Raw genomic sequence first — 26552 nt, forward strand, 5'->3', positions numbered from 1 at the left:
CAATAAATTTTCATCAGGAGTTGGAAAGGATCTAGAATTTCAGCGCGGCCACTGTTGACAGACACAATGACACCATACCAAGCACCTTCCATATTTTCTTTTTCCATCTCTCAACAATTCTATGAGACGTTTTATTATTCTTATTCCTCAGATGAGAGGCCTAAGACTCAGAGAGGCTAAGTGATTTGCTAAAGGTCATACGGCTGGTAAGAAAAGACTGGCGCTCTAACCCAAGCCTAGTTGACTCCAAGGTCAGCAAAATGTCAGAAAACAGAATGGAGTCACAGGAACCCTGATTCAAATGTCCCGCTGTGACTTTGGGCTTATTTACTCAACCTCTCTGAGACTCAATTTTATTGTCTATCAAATGGAAAAGAAAAATGTAATAATAGCATTTACCACCCGGGTTCATTTCTCAGTTTTGTTCCAAGGATTTACCAAAATAACGATTATTAAGCACTTAGCATGATCCCCAGAATATGGCAAGCGCTCAGTAAACATTAACTGTTAGTATTAACAGGGATCTGCCTGTCTCTGTATAAAGCTTCTAACTATTTTCGAGATCCTATGGGGAAGTTTTCAAAAGCATGATTCCCACCTTGAGGAGCTTACTGTTGCGATGTGTTTTTTCATATACAACAACAATAATAGTCTTATACACAGCAGTTAATAGTAGTGTAACTCTGTTCGGGTTCCCAGACCCGATTCTAATGTGTGTATATATGTGGGAGGGGGGTCTTCCCATGCATGACACCAGGCAACTCTTGAACACCAGCAGGATGCTGGAGAATTCAATTCCAACTCTTATCTGCCAGAAACAGCACCAGATTCCCAGGTTAAGGGCTCCGTCCTACAAGACTGCCCTCCACTCCCCACTCCAGATGCCGGTCACAAGCCCCAGGATGCGCTTCTGACCCACCAGCTACAGATTGGAGGTTCCAACAACCTTCCTCTTAGGTTTGATTAATTTGCTAGAGTGGCTCACAGAACTCAGGAGAACACTTACCTTTACCAGTTTAATAAAGGTTTACACAAGTAAACAGACAGGTGAAGAGATACACAGGGCTAGGTCCCAAATAATGGAGCCTCTATCCTCGGGAGCTTGGGGCCTGGCTCAGTGGCACGTGGAGGTACTCTGGTTCCCCAAACTCTCTCCGACAGAGAAGCAGGATCCCAAGAGACTATTAAGCTCTTCTGAGGGGGTTTTGTGAGGGCTTCATTGCATAGTTACAATTGACTAAATTACTGGCCATTGGCTGATTCAGCCCCCAGCCCCTGCCCTTGGGTGGGGTCCAAAAGTCTCTCATTAACATGATAAAACACCTTTAAGACTCAGCAGTGTTTTCAGGAACTGTGGAGGAACTAATATATCTGGGAAATAAACATGGTCATCTGAATGATCTAATATGTATTTCTTATAACTCATTATATTGCAATAGTCTAAGATAATGGATCAGGATCCCCAAATTTTCAGACAGCTTCAGTCTGGTGAGTGGACAGGTTAGTGACCAAACACCTCTCCCCTAGTTTTCCAGTATTTCAAATACCTTTGAACAATGTGGGGGGTTAGGGGCACCAACACCCCAAGCAGTTGAAAATCCAGGTATAGCTTTTTGACTCCCCCAAAATTTATTAATCACCTGCTATTGACCAGATGCCTAGTGATACAATAGTCAATTAGCACATATTATATGTGCTATTTTGTCTTATATACTATATTCTTACCATAAAGTAAGCTAGAGAAAAACGAGTTTTTCAAATTGCCGCAGGTCTCCAAAATTTTTTCCAATAAATTTTTTCTGAAAAAAATCCTTATACAAGTGGACCCACATAGTTCAAATTCATGCTGTTCAAGGGTCAACTGTATTCTGTTTTATCATCAAAATATGCCTGCTCCCTCCCTACCCCCCACCATAGATCTTTATTTGGGAGACATGATCCCTTTAATGACCTTAGAAAAGTATCCATAGTATTAGACTTTATCACCTGCGGGATTGAAGTTGGAGAAGTGAAATTGCAACACTTTATCAACCATGGAAGATTTTTACCTTCCTGCATTTGGAGAATCTGCAGGGTTTTAAGGGAGCAGGTGGTTTGAGGAACTCTGTTCAACAGTTTTTGGGGACCAAGTATCCACATCCAGATATTTACATGCTTCCGCTCTTGCGGGAAACGGATACTGCCGACAAAGGGGGCTTGAGACGGAATTCTCCCGTTTGCTTCTGTAGTTAAGCTCCACTGCCCAGCTAACGTTAGTAATGGTCATTTTTGGAGTATTTACCCCGGCTCCATCTGTCCGGGGTTAAAGGGATGTGAGGGATATTGCTCACCTGGCTGGTCACTGGGGAACCCGTGATTTGGGATTTCAGTCCTGGTGTACCTGACATGGCAGCAGTGCCTCCCTGCTGTTGCTCGTCCCACTTATACCAGAGAGGTGACTAGCCAGTCAGTTTCTGGCTCTGTCCCTTCCTCTTAAGGACTAGGCCAAAATTCTCTCCAAATACCCCCAAATGAAACAGAACTGGTCTCTTTACTCATCCATTTCCCACGATAGTGAACTGTTAACTTGTGGAATCTCATGCTTTCTTCCAGTAGACGGTGTCAGAATTGAGTTGAATTCTCAGACACTTTGCTGGTGTCCAAGAATTGCTTGGTGTCCCGTGAGAAGCCCCCACCCAGGGAGGCCCCCACCCACCCACGTTGGAACTGATGCAGGAACCCAAATACCGCTTTTTTCCAGCCTTTACGCCAATGTCACCTTTTCAGGGAAGCTTTTCCTAACCACACTTGAAACTGCAACCTCACCCAATGCCCACACTCGCCTCCCCTATTGCACGTTTTCCTTCCCTCAAAGCACTCCGTGAGGGCGAGGAATACGACGATCTTAAGAGTCTGTCTGCTTTCTCGCTGTATCCCCAGTGCCGGCCATGTGGTAGGCGCTCAGGAAATACTGTAGAATAAATAAATGAATGTATGAATGAATAAATGAATGCATGAATAGAGAAAGTGTGATTTTTATCATCCACAGGTTGATCAGCCCTGACACACATGGGTTATGCTGCCTTATAGGGTCAACATGAACTTTTACTGAGCAAAAGTGTATAACGTTGCTGGCACAGAGTAGGCACTCCGTTTGTCGGAGCTATTATTATTGTTACCATCGTTGTTGTTCTCGGTCTTCTCAGCTCCAAACTTCTCTGTCCCTCTCTAGCCTTTGCACTGCATTCCCAGCCTCCTTACCCGCTGGTTTGGTTCTCACTGGGTCTCCTCTCCTCATCTATCAGTTCCTACCAGTCTCTTGATTTTCCTCTCTTCCTGCTACTAGGGGAGCAGTCCAGCATGCTCCTGGGGCCTCACTCTCCATCTCCACTGGGCCTGCCTCACTCCCTGAAAAACAAATCTTGCAAATCACTTCCTCCCTGCACCAAAGACCAAAATCATCCTTGACAACACGCACTGGTTCTGGCTGCTGACGGACCTTTTCAGACGGGACAGGCTTCAAATCAATTCTCATTTCTTCCAGGTGAGAAAGAAAAGCTGTTTGGTGACCCAGGGGCCCTCCGTGAACCTCCCCCAAGAAATCACTTTGGCTTCTACTTTTCTGCTTAGATGAGCTGTCGGCTTCTCTGCAAATTCAGATCTTTCTCCTAACTATTCCCAGCAACCAACGCTCCCCTGTGTGTGGGCGTCCTGTGGTGGAGCAATTATTAATTACACTGAAAACAGTAACGAAGTAATGATGGTAATAATAATGGCTAACCCTTATAAGCCTTAACCAGGCACCAAGTCCTAGACATACATACAGTAGCTTGTATAAGCCTCACTGCAAGCCTTACGGTAGATACTATTTCCACTTTATATGAGAGAAAGACAAGGCACAGAAAGGTTAAATAACTTGCCCAAGGTCACACAGCTAGTGAGCGGAGAAGTCAGGATTCTAACTCAGGAAGTCTGGCTCCTGTCACTGACCACATGCCATCTGGCCAGACACTGCTGGGAGCTAGAGTACAGAAAGGAACAGTGCAGCCCCTGCCCTCATGGAGTTCATGGTCTCCCAGGAGGCATGGGGCATTAAACCATTAAATGTACAAATGGGAATATAGCTACAGGTTGCAATGGTGCCAGGAAGGGAAAAGAGTGTGACAATCCTTTTGGACTGCCTCTTGAAATAAATGATATCTTAGGAATTCACTCTCACCAGGCAGCTCTTAAGCCCTAGGAGCCAAGTGGCTGTTGTTTCCTGGGTACCTGCTGTGTGCCAGGTACTAATGGCATGCCTTACACCCCAACTCCCTCCAGTCATAAAAGGGGGAACTATTTTCATCCCCTCAGATGGATGGAAAACCAAGACTCAAAGAGGTCAAGAGGCTTGGGGTTAAGGGACTTGCTTGAAGTCCACCAGGGGCAGGCAGAGCCAGGATGGAAAACAGTGAAGTCCAACTCTTTTTTTCCCCCACCCAGTTTCTCAACCCCAGCACTGTGGACATTTTAGGCCAGAAAATTCTTCATTTCAGGACTGACCTGTGCAATGTGGACTGAACAGCTTCCCTGGCCTGGAACAGGCTGGAACAACCTAAACTGCCTCCAGCATTTCCCAGCGTCACCTGGGTGAGGTGGAAACTCCCTGCTATCAGTGCCCGCCCAGCCCCAGCCCCAGATGGTGCCGTGTTCATCTCTGACCAACACCCAGCACAGGACCTGGCCTGTAACTGGTGCTCAACTAACATTTGTTAAACGAAAGGAAGGAAGGGATGTATGGGTCAAATTGTAGTATTTCCAGAATATCTCGCCGGGCTTTGGTGCATCTGCATATCCTCAGGGGTGGAGAGAAGTTCATCTCCATGTGAGTGGGTAATTACCGGGGCCACTGAGGGCGTGTCTGAACCTGGGACGTTAAAGGGAGGGGCCTGCTTGCCGGCTGGGAGCAAGGGAGACAGCACCGAACTGCAGTTTGTAAGCAATAAACAGGTTTTAAACTTTATTTCTCACTTTGACTGATTTCGGTTTTTAGAGGCATTTTGCCCCGGGATTTCGTCTCCCTGGACTTACAGAATGGAAGGAGGGAAGAAGGCCAAATTCATCCCATATGTGCACTACTGAATGTCTATAGATAAATCAACCCACCTTGATTTGGAAACCCAAATTCCATGGGAAGTAAGTACCCTGGGGGAAAGTCAAGATCTCAGGGAATCTTGTGAGAAACGGTTACAAGCTTACATGAAATGCGCAGTCATTCTGTGATGATTCAGTGCACACCCACAGCCACACCCAACCACAAGTGTGCATACAGAAATGTGCCCTGTAGGTTGGCTGCTTTAGAAACCATGACCCAAGGCGGGGTGACCAAGCCATTCTTGCTCCCTTCTGGTGGGGATTCAGTTACACAGGGGGTGCAACAACCCCAAGGGCTCCCCCAAGCTTCTTCAGAACAGTGCTTATCAGTCACTGATTGTTAATATGACCCAAAGGGTCCCAGCTGGCCTGGGATACACTTCTTGCCACCCAGGTTCTCCCATTTCCAGCTCTGCAGCAGGTGGCTGATTAGACTATAATCATGTCAACTCGGAATTTCCCCAGACAATAGGACAGCTTTTCCACTTGCACATTTCAATCAACAGAAGCAGGGGTGGTTCCCAGGCAGATGTTTCCTGTTGCTGTCTGTGTCCTGAGGGGGTCCTATTAAAGCTGTATTGTTAGACCAGGCTTCCATGAAGGCTTTTATTCCTGGACAGGAATGATGGGCACCAGGGAAGGGAGCTATAATGTCAGATCCCAGCAGGAGAGAATTGTGCAGTCTATAGTGTCTTCCATGTGCTTGCATATGAGACCAAGATAGGTCCTTGTAAGGGCGCCTGGTGAAGAACACGGCATGTTGGAGTCACACCCATGGACTCGAATACCACCTTCAACGCTTACTAGCTGAGCAACTGTGAGATAATAGAAAATCCATGGACTCTGTACTTTGAAACATTTATTTGTATTTGAGATAATAGAAAATACATGTCTCTGCCCCCGGTTCCTGGCACCTAAAGGGCTCCTTAAACCTCTGTAATTGCCAAAGTAATAAGGGTACTAGGAGCATCTTTTGTTCTAATGGGGCACCTTGGGGTGGGCTTCTGGACAGGGGCTGGTCGCCAGAAAGACGGGGCCATGATTAGAAGCTTGAAATTACCAGCCCTGTTCCCCACTTCTCTAGAGATGGGAGATGATAGAATCCAGACCTGAGTACCACCTTTCGAAAAAGCCCACCCACCATCTCAGAGAGACCTAGGTGTCATCTTCCCTAGGCTACAAGCATCCTCCAGAGGACACGTCAGCAAGCCACAAGCCCACCTTTCCCCTGACCCCTCCCCTCAAAGAGCCTGCCAAAAACCCTGGCCATAAAAAGCCTCTTGACCTGTTAGAGACCCTCTTTTTCCTTTGTTCTGCTGGCCAGGCCTGAGGGGTCCCTCGCAGGTTCAGCAATAAACCTGCTTGGACTGCTGAGTTCACATCCCCTGTCTTCTTTCAGGAGAGGGTTTGGAAACGGCATTAATGATAGTTCATGCCTACATGAGGAAGCCTCCTGATAAAATCCAAATACCGTGGGGTTTCTGGGACTTCCAGGCTGGTGATCATATTCATGTAATGTGGTGACACACCCCAACTCCATGGGCACAGAAGCTTCTGTGCTCGGGACCCTCCCAGATCACATTGACCTACGTGTTTCCCTGACTTACGTGAGGCATGCCAGCAAATTAATTCTAACCCGAGGAACCTCCCATTGGTAGCTAAGTCTGACAAATGGTATGGGTAACCTGCGGACCTACTATCTGTGATTGAAGTAACGGGGTGGGAACAGTCTTGTGGGACTGAGCACTTAACCCGTAGGACCTGATACCATTCCAGGTAAATAGTGTCAGAATTTAGTTAAACTGTAGGACACACAAAACGTGTCATGGAAAACCGCTTGGTGTTGGGGAAAACGAACGCCTGTTTGGTGACCAAAGTGTTCAAAGTGAAGTGTTCTGTGTGAGTAAAAAAGGGAGACACACAGGAGGGTAAGACTGGGTTTTTCTAGCCCAGTGACTTTGGAGGAGCTACCCCCAGCTCTCTGGGTCACAGTGCCCTCATTTGTAAAATAGAAGTACTAGTATGACCCACCTCATAGGTAGCCTGGTGTATTGTTGACAAGTTCAGGCAATTCTTGTTGAAACGAATTGGAATCCTAGAAAAGGCAGTGTGATCAGTGAGGTGATAGAGTGATTTGATTTGTGACATAAGAATTGACTGGCTGACTTTAAACCTAAGCTAGTTTGTCTTAGAAGGCTGTGGAGCTTTGAAAAAAATAACAGAACTTGCTTCTATCCTACTTGCTGTGACAGCTCCTGCGCACTCAGGAGAATGCCAAGCACAGTACCGCTTCCTCTGTCTCCTGGAGTTCGGGCTTTGTGGTTTGAATGGGCATGGTCAGGAAGTTCCTGGCTCAGGATGGTGGTGACGAGTTTTCCAGTGTTTTTCTCAGAACAGAGCCGGTAGATGAGTAGGAAGGGCAGTGGGAAAACTCTTCAAGTTTCTAGAGAAGTCTGGCGTTTAATAGTGTCAGATTTGAGACAATAACCCTGAATTTAGCATCTTGGTCCCAAGAGACAAAGACTGTATGACTTTGGATTTGCCTCATAATCTCTCCAAACCACTGTGTAATGGACACTTTGAGCTGTTTGTCTACATCACTTCCCTCTTCCCCACCAAGAGCGCTCACATTTTCCTGTGCGGAACTCCACGCCCACCACCTTCGGCTCTGCTGTTTCCAGTGGGATTGATCCCACCCCAGCTGTAGGGTAGGCCCTGATTGGCTTAAACCAATGAGAATATACTTTCTTTTGTCCAGTGTGATTGGCTGAGGGGTAGGCCTCTCACCAATGAGGAGAGGTTTTCTGAGGTTACTAGGACAGATAAGCGCCCTGCCCTCCAGGGCACTCCCCTCTGCTCTCCTCTGCCAGAAGCCGTCGTGTATCTACTTTTGGGACACTTGTGGAGGATGTGAGGCTACTGTGAGTCAACCTGAGAATGAAGCCAACAAGGCAACAGAGAGAATTATCCAGAAACGAAGCTAGAGCTTTACTGACAGCATGAACCAATGGATCAAACCTGAATGAGAACGTCCCATGACAATTCAGTTATTTAAAGCAACAATCTTCCCATCCCCAATCTCTTTCTTCCTTAATCTAGTGTAGATTTGATTTTTCTGTTGCTTGCAACCAAAATATTCCTAACTCGAACACTCTGTTTTCTCTGTCCTACTCCAAACTTCTGGAAGAATGAAACAATAATAAGGTATGTGAAAATAATATATAGACTGTAAAGCACTATACCAAGTAGATGTGATGAAAATCAAAACAGTTACATTCACTGCCTCAAGGATTTCCTAACCCAGAATAATCCAATTTGCAGCAGTTGTGGAATATCTCCTTCCCTTCCTCTGAAATATATTAGTTTCATTATGTTGAAATTATTAGATCATGCATTGATAATGGTGCTTAATGGGGCTAACAGTATTATTCTCCTGTAAACAGACATGTATATAATTAATAAGTGTTAAGGCTCCTTGAATTCACTGGTGCTGATTACACCCCAGTCCTCATCAGTGGGGGTCCAATTTGAATAGTCAGAGTGAAAAGAGACATCCAGTCCCCAAGGAGGGAAATACGAGGCTTCTGAAGCATCTGCACTGACTGCCAGTTGGCAACCCTTGTTTGGAGAAGGGAGCCGGAGGCTGTGTTCCAGCTCCATCAGTCAATCTCTCTGTGACCTCAGATGGGTCACTTAACCTCTGTGGGCCTGTTTGCCCATCTATAAAATGAGGACACTGGACTTTCTAAAGACTCTTACCTTTTGGGGAGCACCTATGAGAAGCCTGCTGAAAATTCTGGGTCTCTCCCAGAGAATTGTGCTTCTACATTTTATATATGGAATAGCATATGTATTATTGCAATGGGCCTATAGAAAACTCCATTTGCATTTCCCTTTTTTTATCAAGCCAAACCAGCAAGTAAGAAATCCAGATTAAATGACCTTGAAGCGTCCTGCGCGGGTTCCATTTACAAAGAGACACAAGGAGGTGGAGGGGGATGGAGGAAGCTCAGACTTGGGGAGGAAGATAAAGAATTCAGTTTGGGATGTGCTGACCTTGAGAATTATCTTATGATGGAATATAGAGGCAAGAAATGCAGGGAAAAGCCTTGGGCCAGAGCTAGACTGGAGAACCACCACGATATGAGAGATATGAGTGGAAGGAATCATCTCAGAACACAAACCTGATCATCTCAAACTTCCTTGCCATCCGTGAGATAATTCAGAGTCTTCTCACAGCTCTCAGGATAAAGTTATCATCTGCTTTGATTTTCACATTCCAGCCCCTGACCACCAGCTTCCTCTTGTACCACTTACTCTATTGCTCTCTACGCCCAGGCCACGCTCCTCCCTCCTCAAGGCCCTGGTGGGTACTGGTCGGTCTCCCCTCTCCATGCTCTAGAGCTCACAGTCTAATCTATTACCTCTGTTGACCTCTGTCCAGAAGGTCAAGCCTGGTAATGTCAGAAAATCAGAAAACTCACCCCATTTTACAGATGAGCATAGTATCTGCTCAAAGAGGGACGGCATATCTCTTCTAAGGTCACACCACTAGCAAGTGGCAGAATCAGAAATCAGAGTGCGGTCTTCCAGCAGATGGTACCCTGTTCACACCACTCAGGACACCAGACGCCTACCACTGGTTGGCTCTCCATTCTCTAACGAGAAAGGATGGACAGAGAGAGAGAGAAAAAAACCGCAAGGCACTCAAAGAGCTGATTCTGCAGGGCTTATTAAATCAGTCTGGACACAAGCCTGCCCCATGGCTTTCCTTTGTCCCTTCCTCCCACCTTTTCTTTCCACTTTCCCGAGGAACTTGATTAATCCATCAGGTTTAACCTCTCTTTAACTTCCTGATTAGTTACATTTATAAACTCCATTTGTTTTGCCTTCTCATCAAGACGAACCAACACCCCCAGAAAAAAATAGGCCAATTTTCAGTGCTACTGATTTACTGCAATTTCTGAAAATCAGACCTAACCGAGGAGAGACAGGACTAGAATTTCAATTTCTCCCTGTTCACACTGCAGGCATCTGTGCTGAGTGGGCAAGAAGTGTAACAGAGAAGAAAACTCAATAATGGCAGGATCCCGGATTTGACCAAGGTGGCAAAATACCAAGTCCGTTAACATAAAGCAGATAAATAAATGCTGTGATTTTCATCTCTTGGCTGAGTAACAAAGCTACAATGTACGGTCGCAGAACTGAAGGTAAGAGGTCATATGTTTTTGTTGGCAAAGTGACATAATCAAAATGATACTATTGGCTTCTCTGCTTCCATTTCCCTCCTTACAGTCTGTAGGCCATATAGCAGTTGGAGGGGATATTTTAAAAATAAGTGAATTTTTATTTTGACAAAAATAGTACATATACATAGTTAAAAGCCAAATTTTACTATAAAAATTTTATAACAAAATTTCAGCAGTCCCTTTTGCTTCCTCGTACAATGTTAACTCTCAGTCCTGCCCCACCGAGGCACCACATTCAATATTTGGGGCTCGCTTTTCTGGTATCTCCATATTTTAAGTAACATTTTAATACTGCTATTTATTGGGTTTTCAGCTGTAAATACTACCTATTATATTTCTATTATGAAAAATAAGAATTTAATTCTCTTTAATTCTCTTATATCATGACCCCAGTCATTTACTCTTCCTCTCCCTCATTCCCTCTCATGAAATGTTTATTTAAATTATATATCATATAAGAAGTATATATAATATATACAATATAAATAATGTATTATACAACATATAAAACATTGTTTAATATGTTAAAGGATATAGTGTATTTAATTATATATGGATATAGATAGAGATATAGATATAGATTAGATATAGATATAGATATTACATGTCATGACATATTTATAAGTTAAAAAAACTAGAAAGCTAATTGGAATGTTTGTTCATTAGCAGGATTTTTCAACCAGTGGACTTTACATAAGGTGACCAGATAGGAATCTGTCCCATCTTCTTGATGGCAGAGGTGGGGGTGGTTTGACCCAAAATTCAGCACCAAAGAGCCTGGTGAGTTGTCGACTCTCAGTAATTATTTATTAAGTGACGTTAATTCCTGTATCATCTATATTAGTGAAAAATTGGAGCTTTAAAGCCTCTTTTCTAACTTTTTATTACAAAATTTCAAAATACATAAAAGAAGAATATCACGAATCCCATGTACCCTCATCTTTGGCCAAGCCTGTTTTATTTACCCTACCCTCTGGAGGATGTTAAAGTAAATCCCTCACATCAGGGCACTTCCTCTGACACCTTGCCTCCACACAAGGGAGGAATGTCTGTGGTTGGAACTCACCATTGCGGTGATCACCACTCCCGAGTTACCCCCGGCTCCAGGAGAAGCTCCGAGTCTCCCTTTCTATGCCAGGCCAGTCCCATTAATGGCTTTGGGCTCAACCCAGGGAATATTCCTTGACTATTTGCCCTAAGGAAATTATAACTAGTTTTAGCAAAACCAACACCTGCTTTTAGCAGGTGTTGCCCCTTGAGGAATGAGAACAAAGGCAACCCTGCCCCCAGGACTCTAGGAGTCTCTATTGTCCTTGGGAAAACCTATGGCATCATAGCACCAGGCAAGCAGATGTTGCAAACAAAACTCCCAAGAGGAAACAAACCAAACTTTGTGAAGTTTAATCTGCAGTTCCACCTTGCACAATCCACTAGACCTCTCCCATCACCACAGCAACCCACATCCCATAATAAGTGGTAAGTCATTGTCAAGAGACACAAAAGAATCAAGCCTGAAAATACTGACTTCACGCCGATCATTCTGAATTTCTTAATGCTTTCTTCTTACAGGTTCTTGGCATCTTGTGAGCCACGACATCTACCTGTTGGTATCTAGAAATAACTCCACACGAATCAGGATACTCCTAATATCTGGCATTAGGCTGACTCATACCCAGTTTTCCCGTATCCTGCACAGTAGTATTGCATGAATCTTAGGGATTTCAGCTTGAACTTTACAACCTGCTAACAGCAGTCAATGTGCAAGGCACAGTTTCTAAACCAGTGCCTCTCAAATTACCCATTATGAAAGACTAACTCTCTTTCCCAATCCTTCATAAACCAATACTTGTGGTCTATAGTCTGTTCAGCAAGATAATTTCTACTTATCACACACTTGGATGTTGTAGATATGTTAAATTGCTCTGTAAGTTTTTAAATGCTTACCCTTGATTTCTGTGCTTTTCTCATTGTGACATCACAAACAGTTCATGAACCAGCATAGCCTCTATTAACATTTTCTTCCACTTGTGGATGGAGCAGGCATCCATCATGTCCATGCTGTTCTACATCTATTCCCTCCCCTCACTCCTTCCCAGCAGCTCCTAATTCCCTTCTGGGGACCCATGCTGCTCTGGGGAAGATGACAACACCCCTGGCTACAGGCATGTGACACGTGACCTAGGAGGAGGCCCATTGTAAAGGAGGGCAGAGAGCATCAGAGTCAGGAAAAAGGACTAATAACATTTAACCTAACTGCCTAGAGCAAGGGCCACCCAGTTTTGTATAAACTACCGGAGGCTAAGCTTAGAAATTCGCCTGCTTTAAGCCATATAACTAGAAGTGGGCAACAGCCTGGGGGCGTAACCCATGATGAGTCACGTAGACATGCTTGAATGCAAGAGATAACTACTGAAGCGGTTAGGCAACTAATGCGGTCCCTAAAAGGTTACAATGCTTCCCATTGGTTACAATATAGAGTGTGTTTTAAAATTATTGGTTGTCGAAATGCGCAGGTTTCGGTGTAACGGCTGTGAAAATCCTATATAAGCAATACCTAAAGTTGCCTGGGCGTCGGCAGCTCGGACTCGGCCTGCGTGTCAGGGGAAGTGCTGTCGGCCCCAGCTTGCTGGCTGATTAAAGACTTTGCTTGTACTTACATCTCCGTGCCTGTGTGCTTTGTTCTCTCGGGAAATCCCCGGATTCCTGGACCCTAACACCCATCAGTGGATTTCATCTGTCTGACCTTAGTGGTTGATTCCAGAGTTGGCACAGACTGGTCTGACTGGCCAATTGGAGTCAATCTCAAGACATTTCCTTGGAATGTTGTGGGGGAAATAATCTCTTCTCCTGGATTTGTGGAGTGTGGGTGTGAGCCCTGGTTCTTCAGCAGCTAATTTTGCTGCCATCAGGCAAGCCCCCTTGAGGACAAGGACAGAAAGGATGGTGGATCTGAGAAGGCTGTAGAGAAATGAAATCATAGCCCAGATCACATCATGAACCTCTGGACCAAAATGTGCCACAGTTCACCTTACTCTGAACACTTTTCTTTTTTGTTAAGCCAGTTTGAGGTGGATTTTCTGTCCCTAGTAACTGGAAGCTTCCTTTTAGATTTCTTGGTTGCATGCATTTTCCCAATGGGTACCTATTAAGCATTTACTGTACCAAGCACCGTGTTAGGTCTACACAGAGTACTTCTCACAAAAGAGGTTGTGAAATGACTCCAGTGAAGAATGGTTGGCTAAGGAAGCATTCATAGATAGCATCTGGCTCCCTTCAAGAGTCCTATGTAATTTTTTTTTTTTTTTTTTCTTTTTTTTTTTTTTTTTTTTTTTTGAATACTTTTTTTTTTTTTTTTTTTTTTTTTTTTTGAGAGGGCATCTCTCATATTTATTGATCGAATGGTTGTTAACAACAATAAAATTCAGTATAGGGGGGTCAATGCTCAATGTACAATCATTAATCCATCTCAAGCCTAATTCTCGTCAGTCTCCAATCTTCTGAAGCATAACGAACAAGTTCTTACATGGTGAACGAATTCTTACAGAGTGAATAAATTCTTACATGGTGAACAGTACAAGGGCAGTCATCACAGAAACTTTCGGTTTTGATCATGCAATATGACCTATAAACCATCAGGTCAAATATGAATATTCATTTGATTTTTGTACTTGATTTATATGTTGATCCCACATTTCTCCTATTATTATTATTATTTTTATTTTTAATAAAATGCTGAAGTGGTAGGTAGATGCAAGATAAAGGTAGAAAACATAGTTTAGTGCTGTAAGAAGGCAAATGTAGATGATCAGATGATCAGGTGTGTGCCTATGGACTAAGTATTAATCCAGGCTAGACAAGGGCAGCAAGACATCCACGGATGCAGAAGATTTCTCTCAAAGCAGGGGGGGTGAGGTTCTGAGCCTCACCTCTGTTGATCCCCAAATTCTCACCTGATGGCCCCCCTGCGACTGTGCCTGTCTTAGGTTGTTCCTCCCTTGAGGAATCTTACCCGTCTCTGGCTAACCAGTCATCTTCCGGGGCCATACAGGGAAATGTAAAGTTGGTAAGTGAGAGAGAAGCCATATTGTTTGCAAAGGTTAGCTTTTTACTTCTTTGCAGATTTATGCCCTGTGGCTTCTATGCCCAGCACTTGTCTCGAGGTATCTTTACCACCTGGAGGAATTATGATACTCGGTAAATTCGATATGAGGCACGAATTCTATTTAAAGTTTGTAATTAGGAAGGAAGAAGAAAAGCTATAGATGTAGCATATGAAGGAAACTTGGGAGGATTGATTATTTCTTTGACATATCTTCTTGTGTAGTACCTTAAGTATGTATAGGTTTTAAACTACTAACTAATTTGCACACACATATTGACATAATAGGAATACGGTGACATAAACAAAGCAAATCTATAATCACCAGCCATCTCCAGTGAAGCCAAGAAAACCATTTAGGCACCCTAGGCATTTGTGAAAATTTATCTATGATATGATGGATATTTTCCAACTGTACTTGAACCATCAGACAAATTAAAGCAGCCCATTTCTGGGATCTGTTCACATCCCATATGTTCTTTTAACCATAGATAGTCTATAGTCATGAGATTTTGGGGTGCTACAACTTGCACCCCTCCCAACTCCTGGTTGAGTTCCAACAGTACAGATCCAGTCAAATTCGTTGTCTCACTGTATGCACATGCCAGCCTAGACATCTCCCTCCTCCTTCTCATGGCAAGTCCAGGAGATGGTGGGCTGGATGCAGCCACAACCGCAGCATCGTCCGGATCCCTGTGGAGGCTTTTTGATGATCATCCCCCGGCACGAGTCCTCCAGAGAGTGCTGATGCCGGAAGCTCCTCCTCATATCGTATCTTAGTTCATTTTCTGGGTATCCAAGCTAGGCCTTGATCTTCTGCGTAGAAACAAACAGACCCTTTGCCCACACTTTGACATGCCCTCTATACCACTGTGCAGAACTCATTGGAGGTCAGCACACAGTAACTGCTTTTTTTTTTTTTTTTTTTAATTAAGAGAAAGGAATATTATCAGAAAAGAGTACCTCCATAGCTGATCATCTGACACCCTTTAAGTGATCAACATTAAGGATATTTAAAGCATGCGTTGATCTTTGATTTACCAATAGTTTTATCCTGTTAAGGAGTAATCCCCCTTTTCTTTCTTTCTTTCTTTTTTTTTTTTTTTAAATTTTTAATCTACACTTACCTGAAGAATACTATGTTTACTATGCTCTCCCCTATATCAGGTCCCCCCTAATAACCACATTACGGTTACTGTCCATCAGCTTAGCAAAATGTTGTAGAGTCACTACTTGTCCTCTCTGTGTTGTGCAGCCCACCCTACCCTTTCTCCCTCCCCCCCATGCATGCTAATCTTAATACCCCCCTTCTTCTTCCCCCCCCTTATCCCTCCCTGCCCACCCATCCTCCCCAGTTCCTTTCCCTTTGGTACCTGTTAGTCCATTTTTGGGTTCTGTAATTCTGCTGCTGTTTTGTTCCTTCAGTTTTTCCTTTGTTCCTATACTCCTCAGATGAGTGAAATCATTTGGTATTTCTCTTTCTCCGCTTGGCTTATTTCACTGAGCATAATACTCTCCAGCTCCATCCATGTTGCTGCAAATGGTTGGATTTTTCCACTTCTTATGGCTGAGTAGTATTCCATTGTGTATATGTACCACATCTTCTTTATCCATTCATCTACAGATGGACATTTAGGTTGCTTCCAATTCTTGGCTATTGTAAATAGTGCTGCGATAAACATAGGAGTGCATCTGTCTTTCTCAAACTTGATTGCTGCGTTCTTAGGGTAAATTCCTAGGAGTGGAATTCCTGGGTCAAATGGTAGGTCTGTTTTGAGCATTTTGATGCACCTCCATACTGCTTTCCACAATGGTTGAACTAATTTACATTCCCACCAGCAGTGTAGGAGGGTTCCCCTTTCTCCACAGCCTCGCCAACATTTGTTGTTGTTTGTCTTTTGGATGGCAGCTATCCTTACTGGTGTGAGGTGATACCTCATTGTAGTTTTAATTTGCATTTCTCTGATAATTAGCGATGTGGAGCATCTTTTCATGTGTCTCTTGGCCATCTGTATTTCTTTTTTGGAGAACTGTCTGTTCAGTTCCTCTGCCCATTTTTTAATTGGGTTATTTGTTTTTTGTTTGTTGAGGCGTGTGAGCTCTTTATATATTCTGGACGTCAAGCCTTTATCAGATCTGTCATTTTCAAATATATTCTCCCATACTGTAGGGTTCCTTTTTGTTCTATTGATGGTGTCTTTCGCTGTACAGAAGCTTTTCAGCTTAATGTAGTCCCACTTGCTCATTTTTGCTGTTGTTTTCCTTGCCCGGGGAGATATGTTCAAGAAGAGATCACTCATGTTTATGTCTAAGAGGTTTTTGCCTATGTTTTTTTCCAAGAGTTTAATGGTTTCGTGACTTACATTCAGGTCTTTGATCCATTTTGAGTTTACCTTTGTATATGGGGTTAGACAATGGTCCAGTTTCATTCTCCTACATGTAGCTGTCCAGTTTTGCCAGCACCATCTGTTGAAGAGACTGTCATTTTGCCATTGTATGTCCATGGCTCCTTTATCAAATATTAATTGACCATATATGTTTGGGTTAATTTCTGGGGTCTCTAATCTGTTCCACTGGTCTGTGGCTCTGTTCTTGTGCCAGTACCAAATTGTCTTGATTACTATGGCTTTGTAGTAGAGCTTGAAGTTGGGGAGTGAGATCCCCCCTACTTTATTCTTCTTTTTCAGGATTGCTTTGGCTATTCGGGGTCTTTGGTGTTTCCATATGAATTTTTGAATTATTTGTTCCAATTCATTGAAGAATGTTGCTGGTAATTTGAGAGGGATTGCATCAAATTTGTATATTGCTTTCGGCAGGATGGCCATTTTGACGATATTAATTCTTCCTAGCCATGAGCATGGGATGAGTTTCCATTTATTAGTGTCCCCTTTAATTTCTCTTAAGAGTGACTTGTAGTTTTCAGAGTATAAGTCTTTCACTTCCTTGGTTAGGTTTATTCCTAGGTATTTTATTCTTTTTGATGCAATGGTGAATGGAATTGTTTTCCTGATTTCTCTTTCTATTGATTCGTTGTTAGTGTATAGGAAAGCTACAGATTTCTGTGTGTTGATTTTGTATCCTGCAACTTTGCTGTATTCCGATATCAGTTCTAGTAGTTTTGGAGTGGAGTCTTTAGGGTTTTTTATGTACAGTATCATATCATCTGCAAATAGTGACAGTTTAACTTCTTCTTTACCAATCTGGATTCCTTGTATTTCTTTGTTTTGTCTGATTGCCGTGGCTAGGACCTCCAGTACTATGTTAAATAACAGTGGGGAGAGTGGGCATCCCTGTCTGGTTCCCGATCTCAGTGGAAATGCTTTCAGCTTCTCGCTGTTCAGTATAATGCTGGCTGTGGGTTTATCATATATGGCCTTTATTATGTTGAGGTACTTGCCCTCTATTCCCATTTTGCTGAGAGTTTTTATCATGAATGGATGTTGAATTTTGTCAAATGCTTTTTCAGCATCTATGGAGATGATCATGTGGTTTTTGTCTTTCTTTTTGTTGATGTGGTGGATGATGTTGATGGATTTTCGAATGTTGTACCATCCTTGCATCCCTGGGATGAACCCCACTTGGTCATGGTGTATGATCCTTTTGATATACTGTTGAATTCTGTTTGCTAATATTTTATTGAGTATTTTTGCATCTACGTTCATCAGGGATATTGGTCTGTAATTTTCTTTTTTGGTGGGGTCTTTGCCTGGTTTTGGTATTAGGGTGATGTTGGCTTCATAGAATGAGTTTGGGAGTATTCCCTCTTCTTCTATTTTGTGGAACACTTTAAGGAGAATGGGTATTATGTCTTCTCTGTGTGTCTGATAAAATTCCGAGGTAAATCCGTCCGGCCCCGGGGTTTTGTTCTTGGGTAGTTTTTTGATTACTGTTTCAATTTCTTTGCTTGTAATTGGTTTGTTTAACTTTTGTGTTTCTTCCTTGGTCAGTCTTGGGAGGTTGTATTTTTCTAGGAAGTTGTCCATTTCTTCTAGGTTTTCCAGCTTGTTGGCATATAGGTTTTCATAGTAGTCTTTAATAATTCTTTGTATTTCTGTGGAGTCTGTCGTGATTTTTCCATTCTCATTTCTGATTATGTTGATTTGTGTTGACTCTCTTTTTCTCTTAATAAGTTGGGCTAGAGGCTTATCTATTTTGTTTATTTTCTCAAAGAACCAGCTCTTGGTTTCGTTGATTTTTGCTATTGTTTTATTCTTCTCAATTTTGTTTATTTCTTCTCTGATCTTTATTATGTCCCTCCTTCTGCTGACTTTAGGCCTCATTTGTTCTTCTTTTTCCAGTTTTAATAATTGTGATGTTAGACTATTCATTTGGGATTGTTCTTCCTTCTTCAAGTGTGCCTGGATTGCTATATACTTTCCTCTTAAGACTGCTTTCGCTGCATCCCACAGAAGTTGGGGCTTAGTGTTGTTGTTGTCATTTGTTTCTATATATTCCTTGATCTCTATTTTGATTTGTTCATTGATCCATTGATTATTTAGTAGCATGTTGTTAAGCCTCCATGTGTTTGTGAGCCTTTTTGTTTTCTTTGTAGAATTTATTTCTACTTTCATACCTTTGTGGTCTGAAAAATTGGTTGGTAGAATTTCAATATTGTGGAATTTACTGAGGCTCTTTTTGTGAGCTAGTATGTGGTCTATTCTAGAGAATGTTCCATGTGCACTTGAGAAGAATGTATATCCTGTTGCTTTTGGATGTAAAGTTCTATAGATGTCTATTAGGTCCATCTGTTCTAGTGTGTTGTTCAGTGCCTGTGTGTCTTTACTTATTTTCTGCCCGGTGGATCTATCCTTTGGGGTGAGTGGTGTGTTGAAGTCTCCTACAATGAATGCATTGCAGTCTATTTCCCTCTTTAGTTCTGTTAGTATTTGCTTCACATATGCTGGTGCTCCTGTATTGGGTGCATATATATTTAGAATGGTTATATCCTCTTGTTGGACTAAGCCCTTTATCATTATGTAGTGGCCTTCTTTATCTCTTGTTACTTTCTTTGTTTTGAAGTCTATTTTGTCTGATATTAGTACTGCAACCCCTGCTTTCTTCTCACTGTTGTTTGCCTGAAATATGTTTTTCCATCCCTTGACTTTTAGTCTATGCTTATCTTTGGGTTTAAGGTGAGTTTCTTGTAAGCAGCATATAGATGGGTCTTGCTTTTTTATCCATTCTATTACTCTATGTCTTTTGATTGGTGCATTAAGTCCATTTACATTTAGGGTGACTATTGAAAGATATGTACTTATTGCCATTGCAGGCTTTAGATTCGTGGTTACCAAAGGTTCAAGGTTAGCTTCTTTAGTATCTTACTGCCTAACTTAGCTCGCTTATTGAGCTGTTATATACACTGTCTGGAGAGTCTTTTCTTCTCTCCCTTCTTATTCCTCCTCCTCCCTTCTTCATATGTTGTGTGTTTTGTTCTGTGCTCTTTTTAGGGGTGCTCCCATCTAGAGCAGTCCCTGTAGGATGCCCTGTAGAGGTGGTTTGTGGGAAGCAAATTCCCTCAGCTTTTGCTTGTCTGGGAATTGTTTGATCCCACCATCATATTTAAATGATAGTCGTGCTGGATACAGTATCCTTGGTTCAAGGCCCTTCTGTTTCATTGCATTAAGTATATCATGCCATTCTCTTCTGGCCTGTAGGGTTTCTGTTGAGAAGTCTGATGTTAGCCTGATTGGTTTTCCTTTATAGGTGACCTTTTTCTCTCTAGCTGCCTTTAAAACTCTTTCCTTGTCCTTGATCCTTGCCATTTTAATTATTATGTGTCTTGGTGTTGTCCTCCTTGGATCCTTTCTGTTGGGGGTTCTGTATAATTCCATGGTCTGTTCGATTATTTCCTCCCCCAGTTTGGGGAAGTTTTCAGCAATTATTTCTTCAAAGACCCTTTCTATCCCTTTTCCTCTTTCTTCCTCTTCTGGTATCCCTATAATACGAATGTTTTTCCTTTTGTATTGGTCACATATTTCTCTTAGTGTTGTTTCATTCCTGGAGATCCTTTTATCTCTCTCTATGTCAGCTTCTATACGTTCCTGTTCTCTGGCTTCTATTCCTTCAATGGCCTCTTGCATCTTATCCATTCTGCTTATAAATCCTTCCAGGGATTGTTTCACTTCTGTGATCTCTTTCCTGACATCTGTGATCTCCTTCCGGACTTCATCCCACTGCTCTTGCATTTTTCTCTGCATCTCATCCCACTGCTCTTGCATTTTTCTCTGCATCTCATCCCATTGCTCTTGCATTTTTTTCTGCATCTCTGTCAGCATGTTCATGATTTTTATTTTGAATTCTTTTTCAGGAGGACTAGTTAGGTCTGTCTCCTTCTCAGGTGTTGTCTCTGTGATCTTTGTCTGCCTGTAGTTTTGCCTTTTCATGGTGATAGAGATAGTCTGCAGAGCTGGTACAAGTGACCGCTGGAAGAGCTTCCCTTCTTGTTGGTTTGTAGCCTTTTCCTGGGAGAATAGCGACCTCTAGTGGCTTGTGCTGGGCAGCTGTGCGCAGACAGGGCTTCTGCTTCCTGCCCAGTTGCTTTGGGGTTTATCTCCACTGTTGCTGTGGGCTTGGCCTGGCTGGGGCTGTTCCTCCAAAATGGTGGAGCCCCGTTAGAGGGGGAGCAGCCAGGAGACTATTTATCTCCGTAAGGGGCCTCTGTGCTCCCTGCTGCCCAGGGGGTTAGAGTGCCCAGAGATCCCCAGATTCCCTGCTTCTGGTCTAAGTGACCTGTCCTGCCCCTTTAAGATTTCCAAAAAGCACTCTCCAAACCAAAACAACAACAGCAACAATGAGAGAGGGAACAGAAAGGAAAAAAAAAAGAAAAAACACGCGATTTTTTTTTTTTTTTTTTTCCTCAGGTGCCGGTCCCAGGCACCCGCGCACTGGTCCTGCTGCCCTGTCTCCCTAGCACCAGGGTCCCTGTCCTTTCAAGGCTTCCAAAAAGCACCCACCCACCGGTCCCGCAGGGAAGGAACGCTCAATATTCTTTGTCCTCAGGCACTGGTCCCACGCACCCGCTCACCAGTCCTGCCGCCCTGCCTCCCTAGCACCGGGGTCCCTGTCCCTTCAAGGCTTCCAAAAAGCACTTGGCAAAAAGAGAGAAAAAAAAGGGGAAAAACGCGCGATTTCTTCCGTCCTCAGGTGCTGGTCTCAGGCACCCACCCACCGGTCCCACAGGGAAAAATGCGGGATATTCTTTGTCCTCAGGTGCCGGTCCCAGGCACCCGCTCACCAGTCCCGCCGCCCTGCCTCCCTAGCACCGGGGTCCCTGTCCCTTTTAGGCTTCCAAAAAGCACTCGCAGAAAAGAGAAAAAAAAAAGGGGAAAAAACGCGCGATTTCCTCTGTCCTCAAGTGCCGGTCTCAGGCACCCGCCCACCGGTCCCGCAGGGAAAAACGGGGGATATTCTTTGTCCTCAGGCGCCGGTCCCAGCCACCCGCTCACCAGTCCCGCCACCGTGCCTCCCTAGCACTGGGGTCCCCGTCCCTTCAAGGCTTCCAAAAAGCGCTTGCCAAAAAGAGAAAAAAAAAAAAGGGGGAAAAACGCGCGACCTCCTCCGTCCTCAGGCACCGGTCTCAGGCACCCGCCCCCAGGTCTCGCAGGGAGAAACGCGGGATATTCTTTGTCCTCCGGCGCTGTTCCCAGGCACCTCCTCACCGGTCCTGCCACCCTGCCTCCCCAGCAACGGGGGCCCGTCCCTCTAAGGCTTCCAAAAAGCGCTCGCCAAAAAAAAAAACTGCTCCGGTTTCTCTCCACCCGCCGGGAGCCGGGGGGAGGGGCGCTCGGGTCCCGCCGGGCTGGGGCTTGTATCTTACCCCCTTCACAAGGCGCTGGGTTCTTGCAGGTGTGGATGTGGTCTGGATGTTGTCCTGTGTCCTGTGGTCTCTATTTTAGGAAGATTTTTCTTTGTTATATTTTCATAGCTCTATGTGTTTTTGGGAGGAGATTTCCACTGCTCTACTCACGCCGCCATCTTGGCTCCCGCCCCAACTCGAGTCCTATGTAATTTGAAGATAATATTTAAAGCACAGATGCTTGCAATTATTTGCAAATTATTAACTGTGATTAAAAAATGGAGCGATTTCAGGGTTATCCCCAGAAGGACTGTCTGATTTCCTGGTATTACAGTATCTGCACATTTCACAATTTTTACCATTTTTGCAGACCATCCATTCATTTCTAATATTTGTAAATTGATTCACCTACAGAACTTAAATAAATGTACTTGAAGAGGAAACTTTCTTAATACCACTATAAGTGGAAGACTTACATGTATAGAAGAAAATAAATACAATGAATTATAGAATATTACTAAATTCTGAGTATTATAACATGGTTCTATGGACTCCTCTTTTATGTAGGGGAAATGAGTCAGGGTTTAAAAGGTATTGAAGACATGTTAGCACCAAAGCTGAGACTTCTCCCCCTGTTGTGTTTAGAGGGATTAAATGGAAATTGAAAAAAAAGGATCAATTTCACACCAAGTAATTCATCGTTATTTAATGCTGCCTCTCTGTATAACCACAAATGATCTCCTTTGCACAAGATTTCTTTACCTTCATCATGACTTGAGAAACACTATTCTGGCCAAATCCCATTTTTAGTTGAACAAACGGAAACCCAGATAGGCAAGGGGACTCTCCCAAGGTTGCCTGATCCCCAGCCCGCTCAGCTCCCCAGTATTCAATAATACTTGATTACTTTCATTGGATCCATCTTGTGATTCCCTTCTAATTATGGTAAGAGACCCTGGCTTTTCATTTATGGTGATGATATCAAATTTCCTTTTGTGATAAGCTGTAGTGGCTGGTCAAATCTCCCACTGTTGAGACTAACTTGAAACAAAGCCCTTAGCAGCACTGATGGTTCCGTGTCCGTTCCAGAGCATCTTCACCATCTCAACCCCGAAGCAACCTGCACAGGCAGACACAGAGTATTTCTGCCATCCTCTACTGCCCCATGCTGGAATCCCCAGAAATGCCCCATGATTTGACTCCCAAACCCAAGCCTGGAGGGAAAAATAGAAGCTGAGATTCTGCTAAAGCAGGGTCTCTCACTCTTGACATTTGGCACTGGTTAATCCTCGGTTGTAGGGACTCGCCTGTGCGTTATAGCATGTCCCTGGCTTCTGACCACTGGGTGCCAGTAGCAGCCCCCTCTGTGACACCAAAAAGGTCTCCAGACATTGCCACATGTCCCCTGGGTGCAAAGTCATCCCTGGTCGAGAACCATAGTGTTACTCTGATGGCTGACATGTTCCTATCCTAGCCCTCCAAATTTTCCCGGTGAACTTGAAATAGAGATTATTTCTTTGCCACTGAAGTTGGGGTAATTGGAAGTCACTTTTTTTTTAAACAGGATATTTTCTTAAGAAAAAAAAGGAAATGATATCAACTACCCATTAACCATAAAATTCACTCCCTGTAGATAATTCCTCTGCACTCTACCAGGCAAATGAAGCAGAAATGGTGACACCTCCAGTGGGTCCTTGCTTCTGCCCACCTCTCTGTCCTGCCCCAATGTCACTGATCAGGGCAGATGGATGGGGCCTGCTAGAATGGGTATTTAATTTTCCCAGAACCCTTTGTTTCTTGACTTTTGAAATTTCAAACCAGGAGCGTGTCCATTCTTCATCCTGGCATTTGGGGTCTGCTCGTAGCATTAGTGTTGATGACTAAATGTTGCACCTGAGTTTTAACAGGACTCAGGGCCCCAGAGAACTATCTACTCTTGATGTTAAAATATAGGTATAGCATGAATAAATGAATGAAATGAATGAATGTGTATTTATACTTATCCATTCATTTTAACAGGAAATTATAATAAAACGCCATTGTCTTATTTTGGATTCCTCTAAAAATAGACTCTGAGACAAGAACTGGTATACAAGGAGTTGATGAGGGAGTGATCCCAGGGAGCACAGGGAGGGAGTTGGGAAATGAGAAGGGGAAGACAGCAGTATGGAGTGCAGCCACGAGCTGTTACTACAGGGGCTGCGGGTGCTCAGTCCCACTGGAGACTTCTAGGAGACAGTATAGAACATGCTTCAAAATTGTCCCATTGAGCAAGGAAGCTGGGGTATTTGTCCACCTATTCCTGCTCCTCACTGGTTGAGGGTCCCTTCTGAGATGTCACTTCTCGGCTCCTCCTGCCCCCTCTGAGGGGTACTGAGCATACTGCTGTGGCCAGAGGTCACCCTCAGATTGAGAGACACAGGAAGTTGTCAAAACATACAGAAACTGACTGGACAATCTTGTGGGTACAGGTGGAGACCAGCATCGCCCAGCAGCATCTGCCTGGGGTAAGCACAGAGGGATGCAGAAGCTTGGAGGAGGCTTTTACCTGGACAGCCACCCTAGTCCTGGCGTGGTCTCTGGGATTATTGTTACAACCTCCTGGTCTTCAGATCTCCATTCAGTTATTCTCTACCTGGCAGCAAGAGTGATTTTCCTAAAATACAAATTTGGTTTTTTTCACCCCTTCCCTTAAAACTCTCCAGGGCCTTTCAGATGAAGTCCAAACCTTTGAACAGTCCAATCTTGCTTACCTCTGGGCACCGAGTTCTCACGTCTCCTGCACCTTTCAACTGATCTCCTTGAAGTCCCCCAGCAGAGCACCTGTTGATTCCCAGAACTGTGCCATGCATTGGAGATGGAGGCGACAACCCAGTACCCACCCCACCCTTAATGATATCACAACGTCTGTGGTGCCTTCTGTCAGGCGCAGGCCAGCAAGACCAAGCGGGAAGCAGGGAATGCCAACACGGCATATGCCTGGGAAGCCACCACTTATTTTAGGATTGACCCTTTCTCCTCTGGAGTTCCCTAACAGAAAAGTCAGGGGTGGGTCACAGCTATGGTTGAAAATAAAGTCTCTCTCGATGGGTGCAACAGGGAGCAGGTGGGCCCCAGGGTTGATGGGACGGTGGCGGCGCTGGAGGGAACCAAAGGGGAGAAACAAAAGACGCAGAGTTTTGCCTCTTTCTCAGCAGCCTACATGGCTCCAGATGACAACCTCTCCAGTCAGGGTCCCTTGGGACACTTGGAGCTCAGCAGACACATTAGCCTCAGAGGTGGCTGGGCAGCTCCGGGAAGCTAGACGCAGAGACAAGGGGGGATGTAAGAGGGTGGATGGGTCTTAATTATGCAGGAGCCATCTTCTGTTTACATAAAAGTATCTTGAGTAATCAGCAGTGATGAGCAAGAGGAGGGAAGAACCTGCCTGAGAGTCTGAGAATGTTATGATCGATTAAATACCATCTTCCCAAGTGTTGGAGGGGGGGGTAGTTTTAAGGTGGAACTGACATTAATGTGGCGCAGAAGACCTAAAGTGCTTTTCCTTGGGGCTCAAAAATATATGCAAACCTGTCTCGCCTGTGTCACTAGCTTCAGAAGAATATATATTCCCAGAGTGTTATCATCACTGTATTTTTAAAATGAGTAAAAAAAAAAAGACTTCCATAACTTACGAGTGCCTACTCTGTGCCAGATGTTTTTGCACAGATTATTTCTAATGTTGTGAAAACCCTATAAAGATGGGCATGATTAACCTCACTTTATAGGCAAGGAAGTTGAGGCTTCCATAGGAGAAGCAATTAATTGCTGAGGGTGACCCAGCAAGACAGAGGTTTAGGGTCTGTTTTCTCAGCCGTGCAAAGTTGGGAGGACTGCTGTGTCTCCAGGTCCTAAGTCAGAGACAGGGCTGGGGTGCTCCACATTCACCACCGTCCTGGAGGCTAGAAGCTGGGCTCAGCATGAGGACGCTAAGGTTCCAGACAGGACTCTTCCTCACACTCACTTTAAGGTGAGGCTGGTCTCGGTGGTAAGCAGGCCCTTCCAAACTCCCACAGCCTCTGCTTCTCTGTGGGTTTGACCATGGCTTTGTTGCTAAGGAGAAGTAGATAATCTAAGCAATAGAGCAAGGGGGACAGTATGTGCACATTGGAGCCAGAGAACTTCCACTTGCAAGCTGGGTGACCTTGAGCAAGTTACTCAACCTCCCTGAGCTTCCATTTTCACATGTGTGAGTGGGAGGTAAGATTTACTCTGAATAATCAGTGCAAGATTCAATGTGATGATGTGTGTTAAGTGC

At 44.0% G+C, this 26552-nt stretch overlaps 1 long non-coding RNA gene across 1 annotated transcript; it reads left to right on the top strand.

Moving 5' to 3' along the window:
* The first annotated feature begins 4685 nt into the window (after positions 1-4685).
* Positions 4686-13007, top strand: LOC118967434 (uncharacterized). The gene is made up of 4 exons (XR_005054456.2): positions 4686-5154; positions 10143-10322; positions 11028-11141; positions 11931-13007. It is a non-coding gene; the product is annotated as an uncharacterized lncRNA (long non-coding RNA).
* The last annotated feature ends 13545 nt before the right edge of the window (positions 13008-26552 follow it).

This window comes from Manis javanica, chromosome 15, assembly GCF_040802235.1.
Source record: "Manis javanica isolate MJ-LG chromosome 15, MJ_LKY, whole genome shotgun sequence".
NCBI lineage: Eukaryota > Metazoa > Chordata > Mammalia > Pholidota > Manidae > Manis > Manis javanica.